At 35.0% G+C, this 12,199-nt stretch overlaps 1 long non-coding RNA gene across 1 annotated transcript; it reads left to right on the top strand.

The window, feature by feature from the left end:
* Positions 1-1,353: 1,353 nt before the first annotated feature.
* Positions 1,354-2,182, top strand: LOC121222220 (uncharacterized). The gene is made up of 4 exons (XR_005919362.1): positions 1,354-1,539; positions 1,669-1,736; positions 1,867-1,942; positions 2,066-2,182. It is a non-coding gene; the product is annotated as an uncharacterized lncRNA (long non-coding RNA).
* The last annotated feature ends 10,017 nt before the right edge of the window (positions 2,183-12,199 follow it).

The following is a 12,199-nucleotide window of genomic DNA, read 5'->3' as shown; positions in this document are numbered from 1 at the left end:
CCAAAGGAAATTAACTTAGAAACCTAGAACCCAATCTCATGCAATAGTTTTATTAAAGATTTCTTAAATCTTACTTCTCCTTTCCCTAAATTCACGACTACAGACAGGGAGATTTAAAAGCTTATCAGGTCACCGGATTCTCTACTTCTAGACTCAATCCTCACGATCACTGCTCCATGCAGAGCTGTCATTAACTTTCTCTTCTTCAGAGCAATCGAAGAAGATGATGCAGATGTAAAAATATAAACAGAACTAAGAAGAATTTTCCTCTGTTGATTAAGGCTTCTTACCCAAATATATATAACTCCTTTTGCACAACCATCAACCTAAATTAAGTCATCCAACGGTAATGATTATGTCTTCCACTACGGAACCAACCGATTTTATCTTAACCAAACAAAAATTGAAACTCAACAAATTACAATCAGCCACTAATATTTCAAAAATTCTCCAGAAGAGCCCACCAACTTACCATTTTATTCAATTAACTCCTCTCCTTTCCTAATGTTTGGGTCTAAACTTAAATCGGATGTGAAACATGTATTGGTCGATTAGTTATTTAGTTAGAGCTCGAGAGGTAATAACTTATTAATTAATAACTAACTCAATAAAACCTGAGTTCTAAAGTTAATTAGGAACATCAAAGTGAGTTTATCTTCTGTCTGCTTAATTCAATTTAATTTTGATTATTGTTTGGTTGTTGTTAATTTTAGTTAATTTATGTTATTTAGATTCATTACCTTTAACTTGGTTGTTTGTAATATGATTTTTGATTAGTATTATTTAACGTTGTTAGTGTAGAAAATTAATTTAAGTTTAATTCAACCTCCTGTGAGTATGATCTTCGAAATACTTCCCAGAGTGTTTCGTTGTAACATTATTCTATATTACAATTTGACCCGCATACTTCTGGACACCGTTGTTTTATTTCTTATCCGTTTAGCTGCAGTGTTTCCATTCTAGACTTTGTATGTCTGGTGACAATCACATGTGAATGGAGAATTTTTTGAGATCAAAAGAGTATTGGCAAGTTATCAAAAGAGAATTTTTTGATTTGTTCAATTTTGTCATTAGTCAGTACTTGTTTCAGGGGTTGTGTATCTTTGGTGTGGGTTGAAGGTTGCTGGTTCGAATCTCTGGGTATGCAAAATAGTTATATTTTTACTTCTTTGTGGGTGTGCCAATTAGATAATTGAGGTTGGGTGGAATTGCAATGCTGAGATGTGGGGAGTGGTTAGTAGTGGGATAGTGTTTGGATTTTTATCCTTAAAAATACTCATTAGATTTCTTATGATTTTTTCACGTTTCTTTTATTTTTCCAAACGTTCCTATACCCATGTTTTGTATTTTATTTTTTGGTTGCTACCCACACGTACTGTTTCTTGATTTTATTCTTTTTTTGTTTTTGTTTTTACCATCCATTCCTTTGTCTATTCTTGCGCTATTCTTGTTAGCTAAATTCCTCAAATACTTTTCTTTACAATTTCCAATTGACCTTGAATTATGTTGCTTCGATTTGGTAGGTATCGATCTTTAGAGGTGAGCTTTATCTATCTCTTTTTAATTTTTTTGTTGAATTGCTTGCTGGGCATTTTTGGGGGTTGGGATTTCATGGTTGTAGTGGAAGAATTCATTTTATTTGCTATCTAATTTATTCGAATCGTTTAGGTGAAGATCATGAAGCGATTGGGGATCTTCCGGCAGTTTAATTTTTGTTGTATTGCTGTTGTTTAGAGGTAAGGTTCAAGTATGTTTTTGGATGGTTTGATTTAGCTCGTTGGTTCTGTTATTGGGAGAAAAATCAAGGATTTTGTCTTTTAAATCATCATTTTCGTTACTGAATTGGTGTATTAATTGTGCGTTTAGGTTTTGGTAGGCTCATCGGTGTTATCGCATCAAAATCAAAGTAGGTGTGTAACGAGAAACCTGGAAAGCAACAAATGTCAGTTCAAGTTATTATATGATTCTAATTTTGCTAAATCGGTTTGATATAAATTAACTGTTTAAGTTATTTTTTACACATTGAGTTTCGAAAACTCATATTCTATTTAACTGATATTTTCAGGTAACCCTCAAACTTAGGTGAGTCGGTGTTATAGGAGCTCGGTTACAATGAATTTATTTAATTTAATTTGTATAAATTTGGATTTAATTGTTTTATAATATTTGAACTATTTGGACTGTTTTGGTTTTGGGGTTTAAGTTTTTATTTTTGCATGATACTGTTAAAAACGTTTTATCGAAAATGTCAGTTTCTTGCAAAAGAACTAATTTCAAGAAAATAAACTTGGTTATTCCAAAACATAACGATCTAAAAATTTCCGCTGCAAAGTATTCGTTTTTGGAAAATGTAAGCAAACTTTGGTTTCAACTAAATAAGAAAGTTAGATGTGTTTCCTAGTAAACTAGAGTTTTTTTTAAGTAATAAAATTTTACGACACTTTCCAAAATTTACGAAAATTAGATTTTCAACTGCTTTACGTAACATCTCCATATTTGGTCATAATGTCTAGGCTGGGTTACATCACATATGTTTTTATTTAAAATATTTATTTTTTATTATTTTACTATACATTTTTAAGACATTTGTCAACCTCTTAATCCTACTTGTAGAATTTGATAATTTACTAGATATTTTCCCATAATTAAATAATTAAAAAATACACTTAGTATTATTTGAGATTTTTTTTACTTCGAAGTGAATAATATTAGAGATTTTGCGCTTAATTTTTATTTTTCATTATTTCGAATGATTTTACTCTTAAGAGTACTATATTGGCATCCTCTACTCGGAATAATATCCAAATTATCATATAAAACATTATGACTGCCCATTTGGACATGATAAGATGTTGTGAGAACAAACACAAATACTCGACAAGCAAAATCCTTGCTGGTTAATTGATTTAAAAGTAATGTGTTTTCTGCTAGTATGATTTGACTCAAAGCCATTGTTAAGATTGTTTAGTGAGTAGGAATTTGTTCTTGAAGAAGGCACTTACTATTTCTAAAAGTAATGTTGAAAGTGATATTCTCAACGCCTTTTGTTCATCCTCTAATAGTCCCTTACAATCTCTTCAGTTACTTTCTTCCTATAACCATTACCAATTCATTGAATGGAACCTAGAAGAAATTAATTTCATCCAATTAATTCATGTATAGTCATCCTTAATAACAACATGAGTTTGAATTTAGCATTTGTTCTATCCCCAAGTTGCAATATATATATCTAGGAAAAAAATGAAGCCAAATAAAATTTGAGGGTGTTTGATATTTCAATATTTATTTATTTTAATTAGGTTTGATAATTATATTAACTTTTTACTTAATATAAAATTTTTAATAAAAAAAGTGTTTATTAAATTGATTTTAATTTTCAAAATCTTATTTTTAAAATAAATTATTTTCTCGTTTCTTTTAAAATTAAAATATTCAAATTATCATTTTAAATCTATCCAAAACTATTAAAAATAAAATAAATATTACCGTATTAATCATATTAAAATTATAAAATAATTAATTTTTAAAAATCAAAATTTACTATTATGAAACAAAATAATTATATTTTATATCAAACAATTTTTTGACATGAATTCAATGTTATACAATTTAGTACTTAAATCTTTCAATTTATCAAACTTTATCTTGAATTTATTGCTTTTATCAAGTTAGTGGTTATTAAAAAATTGAATCCGTTCGAAAGAGTTTAGATTCTAACTTTGTGTGCTAGTAATACGTGCGTGTTACTAACCAGGCTGAGGAGCTTTACATCTACGTACTATCTAGCAAATACTATTACTTTTACATAAATCCACAAAGCCCCATGCTGCTTTTGTTTAGTTTTACCATAATATCATTAAGTAGCATCCCACCATAGTATCCAACTGCATCATTGCTGCTTATTGATGTATATAGGATCTTGGGAGACTTGACAAACATACCATCTTTCATGGTTTTGGTTGTTCTTGATTTGATGATAGCTGCCGGTAACTGGCTGTTGAACAACAGTGACAGCTTGAGGTCCATGATAAACATAGTGGTGTTGTACCAGCTTCTGATGATGATGATAATGATCCTGATTTCTCGGTAGAGGAGCTTGCCGGTGAGTCTTCTCAGCTAGCTGCCAGCCGTATAACTCATCCATCAAGGGAAACCCTTGTGTCGGAACTTTCTTAAGATGATCTATTGAACCTGCCATTGTTTTTGTAGTATAGGAGAAGTTTGTGTTGTTTTTTTTTGGCTTAGAGGGCTAGGGGACTATATATACAGGAAGTTTAGGATAGGGAAACCCTCTAACTTCACTTTTCAAGGGTTGATTTCCTAATAAAAAAAGAAAGATGAAAGGGAATCTCTTAAGGGTAAAACAAAGGGAAGGAGGGACAAGTGGAGTGGGCTTGCTATTTATTCTTTTAACTTTCTGAGATTCCAATTCTTTATTAACAGGAATTATATTGTATATTAAGTTTCTATTTATTAGTGCCTAATACTGAGATCTTTCTTAGTCATTAAAGTGCCATGAGCCCAATTGGCAAAATGAATAGATTTGTGGGACTTCCCTATACTGTATATATATACTTATCTATGGGGAATCGAACAAAGGGAGAAAAGTAAAATTAATGTTGCTTTCAAATGATTATTAGTATTTGAAAATCTAGCCCTTCTAAACACTTTATCTCTGTAATTCTAGCTAGTCTCTTTGTGATTAAACACTGTACTTTTATAGAATCGTAAGTGTTTAATTCATACTCCATGTCTATACAAAATAAAATTTAAAAAAGAGTAAATTAACCTTCCTGATATCTTCTTTCTTCAAAACAGCAACAGGAATTTTAAACTAAAAAAGAAAATATTAATTTTATTCTAAAATTTTATTTTGATTTTTAGTAGATTCCAACAATACTCCTCATTTGACTTAAGAGATGCAAATTCCAAATCTTTCTCAAGGAAACTAGAATATTTTTCTAGGAATAGCTTTAATTAGAATATCTGCATTCTGACTTTTTGCAATGTAGTAGACTAATTGAAGTTCTTTTTCCTTTTACACTTCTCTCAGAAAATATAAATTAATTTTGAAGTGTTTTATTTTTCAATATGCAATGAAAATTGCAGCTTGGTTGTCCACAAACACATGAGTACTTATTTTTTTGCTTCATACCCAAATCTATCAACAACTTTTTGAGCCATAAGGCTTGATTGCAGCTGCAACATCATCAATATACACTACTTCAACCTTTTCGTTTGTTTCGATAATTGGATGGAGACGGAGGGCTTCAATGATTTGGTCTCTAGCAGTCTTGCCAACTCTTCGGCCTTTCGGGTGTTAGGTGTCAAACGCTAAATTGAAGCTAGTTAATGAGGTAATCTAGGATTGGCAGCAAAAAAGTCGTATTGACTTCTCTTCTGCCATTCTTAAACTTGAGAAGGAAATTCACGTGTTAGAAGCTTCACGTAGAACACTCTGGTCCACGACATCACAACACTAAAATTTAATTACATCTCTTAAAATTTCAAAATAATAAAAATAAAGGAAGAATTTAACAAACCAAATAGAAGATTCAATATTTAATTTGGTGCAGTTAATATTTACGGTATAAATTTTTATATAGATCCAAGGTCTCATTATCTTTGTTTGTTTAAGCAATATGTGATATGAGTTTTTATATAAATTCACAATCCGTTGTTTTTTTTTATTCCTAAATAATGTGGGATTCATTTCCCCACTAACATAAAACTTAAGGCTAAACTTAGTACCTAAAAACTACTCAACAAAATTAAACTTTTTACAATATAAACATTGACAAAATATATTTTTCAATAAGTTGGTGTTAATATTCAACATTCCCCTTCAACACCAACTTTCACCTTGCCAAACTAACGGCAAGCTTAGCTAAAAACTACTCACTAAAGTTAAACTTTTTACAATATAAACATTGTCAAAATATATTTTTCAATAAGTTGTGTTGATATTCAACACTCCCCCTCAATGCCAACTTTCACCACGCCAAACTAACAACAAGCTTCTAAGCTTGTCGTCATGCAAGCCTTTTGTAAACAAGTTTGCAGTCAACTACACGGCTTCTTTTGTACTCTGACAAATTCTGCAACTTCTTCTTATCACTTGTCATATGATTTGAGTAGCCTGAATCAACAATCCAATCGTTTTCATAATCAATTTGATTGGACGTTACAGCTGTAAGAGCCATCTCCTCTTCCACATCAAACAATGTCTTGACATCTCATTCTTCTTCATTGTTTGTTGTAGCAGCATTAGCTTCCATGGAATTTTTCTTCGACTAGTAGGTGTGCACCTTGTGACCTTTATTACTGCAATTGTAGCAGCTCCCTCTGAACTTTATGTCACTGATATGGGACTTCGCAGCTCCCCTAGCACGAGAACTCCCTTCATCTCGTAAAATCTTTGCCTTATCCTCGTTCCTTTTCGATCCACCTTACTGCTTGGAATTACAGCAGCTCTTGTTGGCACAGAACGCTTGCTCCACCCTTTTCAGTGGAGCTCCTCCCATATTCTTTGCTAACGCTTCTTGACCAACAAACAAATTCTGAAACTCAACAATTGATAGCTGGGTTTGCCATCTTTGTACTACAAGAACAAAGCCTCTAAACTCTGGTTTAAAACCATGGATGATTATCCTCTTCCCTTTCCCCTCTTTCTTTTCCCCTCGTCGACGACCCCCTTCCATCTTTCCCTTTCCCCTTTTCTCCCTCTTCAAACAAATTGCAGCCCTCCCCTCGCCCCTCACAACCCCGCGTCCCTCCCTTCTCTCCCATCGCAGCCACACCCTATGCAACACCCACCATCGTCGGACCCTTAACGCCAGCTCTATCGCTTCCCCGTCGCCCACCATTGACGTTTGCTTCGCCCCACCATTGGTTCCCTTACCATTTTCTCCTTGTGTTTATTTATTTCTTTTATTAATTTATTATTGTTTTATTATTTTTAGTTTTAGTTTTCCTTTTCTTTTTCCTTTTTATTTTTACTTTAGTTTTTTTTCTGTTTATTGTGTTTAGTTTGATTTATTTTATTTTTATTTTTCTATTTACTATTATTATTCTTATTTTTTATTCTTATTATTCTTATTCTTTTCGTTAGTATTCGATTTAGTTTCTTCTGATTTATTTTCGTTTCGTGCTTTTCTTATTCTTCGTGTGTTGGTTTACCTACTTAGTAAATTTAGTAATTAGTTTTTGCATGATTAGGTATTAGTACAAATTGTTTTAGGAGTCTATTTTCTATTTAGGTAGCTTGGGTTTTGAAGTTCATCATGAGATGATTGTTAGTGACATATTTTACTGTGCACATTAATTCGTCGGCCCCTCTATTTGCTTAATTGGTGATGATTATTTTATTGCTTCTCTAATATTAGGCTATTTGATTTTTTCAGGCACACCATGACGGACACTAGAGGGAAATCCAAGGTTGTCGCCCCGACTTCGAAAAAGCGGAATACTCCGGGCGTAACCTCATCGTCGGGCCCTTCTGCTGATGCACGCCATCTATGTCTCCGATTTTCACAAGGTCTTCAAGAGGACCTCTATCAGCATTTTCGACAGTGGCCACTGGGATTAAGCAGATGTATTGATTGGGCAGCCTTGGAGTAGATTTAGTTAGTTAATAGAGTGCGAGCCCTCATTGCTACAACTCATTGAGACCGTTTCTTTTCCATCGTTGAGCCAACCTATTCAAAGCTTACCCTCGAGTTTTAATCAACATTCATCCTTAAGCACGTAATGTTGAGCCACGATGAGCCATGCACTATCTCTTTCAGGCTCGGCGGTATGACAGGTCATCTGAGCGTCCCAGACTGAAGAGTTGCCTTAGGACTTTATACTTAGGAGTTTATGAGTGTTGAGGGGTTCCTCACTTTATATCGACACATCCATTATTCGTCGTCTCTATCCTAGACAAAGCTTATGACTAGTACGACACCTTATGACTCGACTCGGCCAAAGGCGACTTCACTTCCTCCGACTTTGCGCTATATTCATGATATATTGGCTCACACGTTGATCGGTCAGAGGGAGAGCACCGGGGTCATTGGTACATTCGATGCTTACTTCTTGTGGAACATGGCAACAAGGCGCACTTTTGATCTTGCTTACTTCATCTCCCGAGCTTGCCGCTATCAAACAGAATGTAGTAGGAAGGGTCCTATCTACTTAGGCCCTTACATGACTCACCTCACACGATATTTCGGCAACCTCGACACTCCTGAACAATCCTCATTCTTTACACTAGTTGGACAGATGACCCTGTAGGGATTATCGAGTATGAGTCATATGAGGATGATTGAGCAACTACGTGGCGTGGATCCTCCTCGATATCGATTATCTCATTCTGACCCTCAGGATGAGCATAAAGACTTCATTGATGATGTCCCGTTCCACCACGAGGATCCACCTCATCATCCACCTCCGAGTCACCCTACCATTACTTCTGCTGCCACCTTAGCGGACCTTTCTGAGTGGTTCACTTGTTTCAAGTGGCACTATTTTGAGTAGTTCAACAGTATAGATGTGAACTCATTTTAGTAATCTAGCTACAATATCAGAGTGCACAGATTAGTTCAAACATTCAACAGAATAATTTCACCAGTTTACATCAAAAATATAATAGTTTAAGTACTACAATTATGATAACAGAATAAAAATACTTACAGGTTTGGCGTCAGAGGCTCGGTCATTTGCTAAAGTTTCAGTTCTAGATAACACAGATTCTAAAATATTATCTAACTACTTTTTATCACACAGTTTGAGCCCTAACACAGTCCAAGTGTTGACAACCTAGTTCTAATACCATTAAGTACAACACACTAAAAACGGCCTAGACGTTTAGACCAAGTTTGGAGAGTTACATAACCAATACTAAAAATACCACAATTATAACGCAATCAAAATAAATCATTCATCACATAACATCTATCACAACAATTAACTAAGCACATAATCTTCATAAATACCATAACATCATAGAATACCGAACTAGTAGTAATATTTAAAAGAAAGATAAAAGTTTGACCGAGCTCACACAACGCTGACCCGTTCAAGCCTGTGAACCACCTGTAATTTAATCAGAAAATAATGAGTTGTGAACTCACTGCATAAGAGAGGTTCATGTGTAATACAATTGAAAGAGCATTCTCAAATTCTCGAGATTTGATTAAGCAATAGAAATCGTTCTAGTTTAGATACAAAATAGTTCAATTACAGAAGCAGAAACAGTCTTAGTTTTATTTACAGAACATATCAGTTTCATATGCAAGTTTTTTCTACCCCCAATCTCAACACACCATCTTCGGCCATCCCAACACACCATTAGGGTGTTCAATGCCCATCCAACCCTACATACCATAGAGTGTCTACCTGACACGTTTATAGAGTCACAGCTTAGTTACTAAACCAGTATGCGTCAAAGCGCCAGATTCAAAGCTACCGGCACTATGGCTTATCCACTAGTCCGGATCAAAGTACTTCCTTCTTCATAGAATCCCAGCCCATACATATACAGTATACAATATCCACTTTTATAGAGTATAGCCCAGTATTAGATATAGCTATCACAGTACATATATGTAGTTATGCCATACATATGTCAATCATAGAGCATCAAAGAGCCCTCATACAATCAAACGCAAATAATTCAAACATCAAGGTAATCAAAATCAATGTCGACCACGCACGGCCTCAGAAACTCAAGATTCGGACTCGATTTATATGACACACAGCCTGAAAACATGCCCGTGTCCTTTCTTGTGTGGTTCTAAAACATAAATAGTGATTTATACGGCCTACACACATACCCGTGTCTGTGCTCGTGTGCCTCACATGGCCTGAGCACACGCCTATGTCCTTGGCTGTGTAGTCTTAAGTCACAAACAGAGAGTTACACGACCTAGACACACACACTCGTGTCTTTGCTCATCTGAACCGTGTACTAATATGGCCACACATGACATGGACACACGCCCGTGTGCCTTACCCCTGTGGCCCCAAATCATGGAACAGTGAGTTACACGATCAACCACACGGCTTGACATATGACCGTGTGGCTCAAACGGCCTTGACACACACCAGTGTGCCTGGCCATGTGGATCAAACGGCCTAAACACACACCCGTGTGCCTGGACGTGTGGCACCGATAGCCACCATTTTTCACGACTGAAACTTTCAAAAATTAAGGTTTGCGGCACGTATCTGGAGTTATCCGACGCACGATCTCGAGTTGGCTACCGTAGTTTTTACCTTAACTATTTGGAGGCACTATCTGTATGTTAAGAGGTGTGCCATCTACACCAATCACAAGAGCCTTAAATACCTTCTTACTCAAAAGGATTGGAACCTTAGGCAGCGTAGATGGATTGAGCTGCTCAAGGATTACGACTGCACTATAGAGTATCATCCCGGTAAGGCCAATATGGTGGTTGATGCTATTAGTCATAGAGAAATGCCTGATTTAAGAGTGATGTTTGCTCGCTTAAGTCTGTTTGATGATGAGAGTCTACTAGCTATGTTGCAAGTTAAGCCGACTTGGATTGATTAGGTTCGGGATAAACAATTAGGGGATGAATATCTGGTTCTACAATTCTGTCAGATAGAGGATGGTAGTACGTCTTATTTTAGGTTGAATAGTGATGGGGTTTTATGTTTCCAAGGATGGTTTTTGATACGAACTCGCCTAAGGGCTCAACCGAATCCGTTCTTGATCCAATCGAGCTACCAACTGGTCCAATTACTCGAGTTCAATCCAAGCAATTCAAGAAGTAATTTCGGCTTTGGTGGGACAAATTTGGGAAGAGGCTTCAACCAATCGAGCTTGGGAATGCTCGTCAAGTGCCCTTGCATTTTACTTCAATCCGATTTACAATTTAGCTAGCTAATTTAGCTGCAGAATAAGACTTAAACATTCTTAGTTACTTTATTCATATTAACTATGTTTTAATTCCCTACAGCATTATTACATGTCTGGTTGTTTTAGTTGTTTAAGTCTATTAATTGTGTCTTAGATTATTATACATTAAAATCATGTTTTAAGTTTGCCTATTAAGTATGTTCTAATTTGGATAGCATTAATGCATGTTTTAGTTAGAAATCATAATTGTGTCTTAGCTTATTACACATTTAATTTGTGATTTTAGTTTGTCCTATTGCAGTTTTAATAAGGTTTTAAACTTGTCTTACAGGTTATTAAACATTCGGCTGGACATACATGCACCCTTTCCAGATTCGTTGGACTAATTTAAGAAGGAACATTCATAAAACCAACAAATTCATACCATTATGAAGATACATGTGACTGTTCGTATGGAAGGGCCAAGTACATGTCTTTATGCATTTCTTAATGAAGAATTCATGAACAAATCAAGGGTTTTGTGCCTCATAAATTTGACACATTGAATGAGAATATACATGCACCAAGTGGGGAATGAACTTCGAAGATCTATGCATCAAATTCATGAACCAACAATCTCATTATGGCGTCATTAATGGAAATGCATGTCCCATGCATTATACATTCGATCAAAGGGGATGTAGAGGAGTTAAAGGAGACCAATTCATGGAACATGGAGTTTCTTCATGGCTAAGCATGCATACACATCCAAGGGGAAAGAATTCAACAATTAATGCGGCACAATGAATGGTAACATGCATGAACATCATGGAGGATGAATCTGCAAGATGCATGTAACTAGTTCATGAACCTACATGCCATTAAAGCACCTATTTATGAGAATGCATGTTCCATACAAGTGCATGAACGACCCAAGGAGATGAATGAGACTTTTGGTGATCATACAAGGCACTTGAAGCTTTCTTTTATTCTAAGAATTCATGCACAGTAAAGGGAGGAAGAATGCGACTCTTCAAGTTAAAGTTCATGCATAAATATCATTCAATGAGGAGCATGAATGTCCAAATACATACCAATACAAGGGATGAACATCCATGAACCAACAAAAGGGAGTGAACAACCATTTATATGTATTTAAGGGAGTTCATGAATCATTTGGTTCATTCTATGGTTTGTGTACATGAACTATATTAATGGCTGACTGTTGGTCATTCATCTTCTTTTATAGTTTCCTATAAATAGCTATTTGTAAACATTTGGAAGGTTACTTAACTTTGACCCTTTTATGAAATATAACATATTTGTGAGTTGTTCAACTCTCATTGTTCTTGG

This window comes from Gossypium hirsutum, chromosome D10 (genome assembly GCF_007990345.1).
Source record: "Gossypium hirsutum isolate 1008001.06 chromosome D10, Gossypium_hirsutum_v2.1, whole genome shotgun sequence".
In the NCBI taxonomy this organism is placed as follows: domain Eukaryota; kingdom Viridiplantae; phylum Streptophyta; class Magnoliopsida; order Malvales; family Malvaceae; genus Gossypium; species Gossypium hirsutum.
This window is presented reverse-complemented; position numbering and strand designations above follow the sequence as displayed.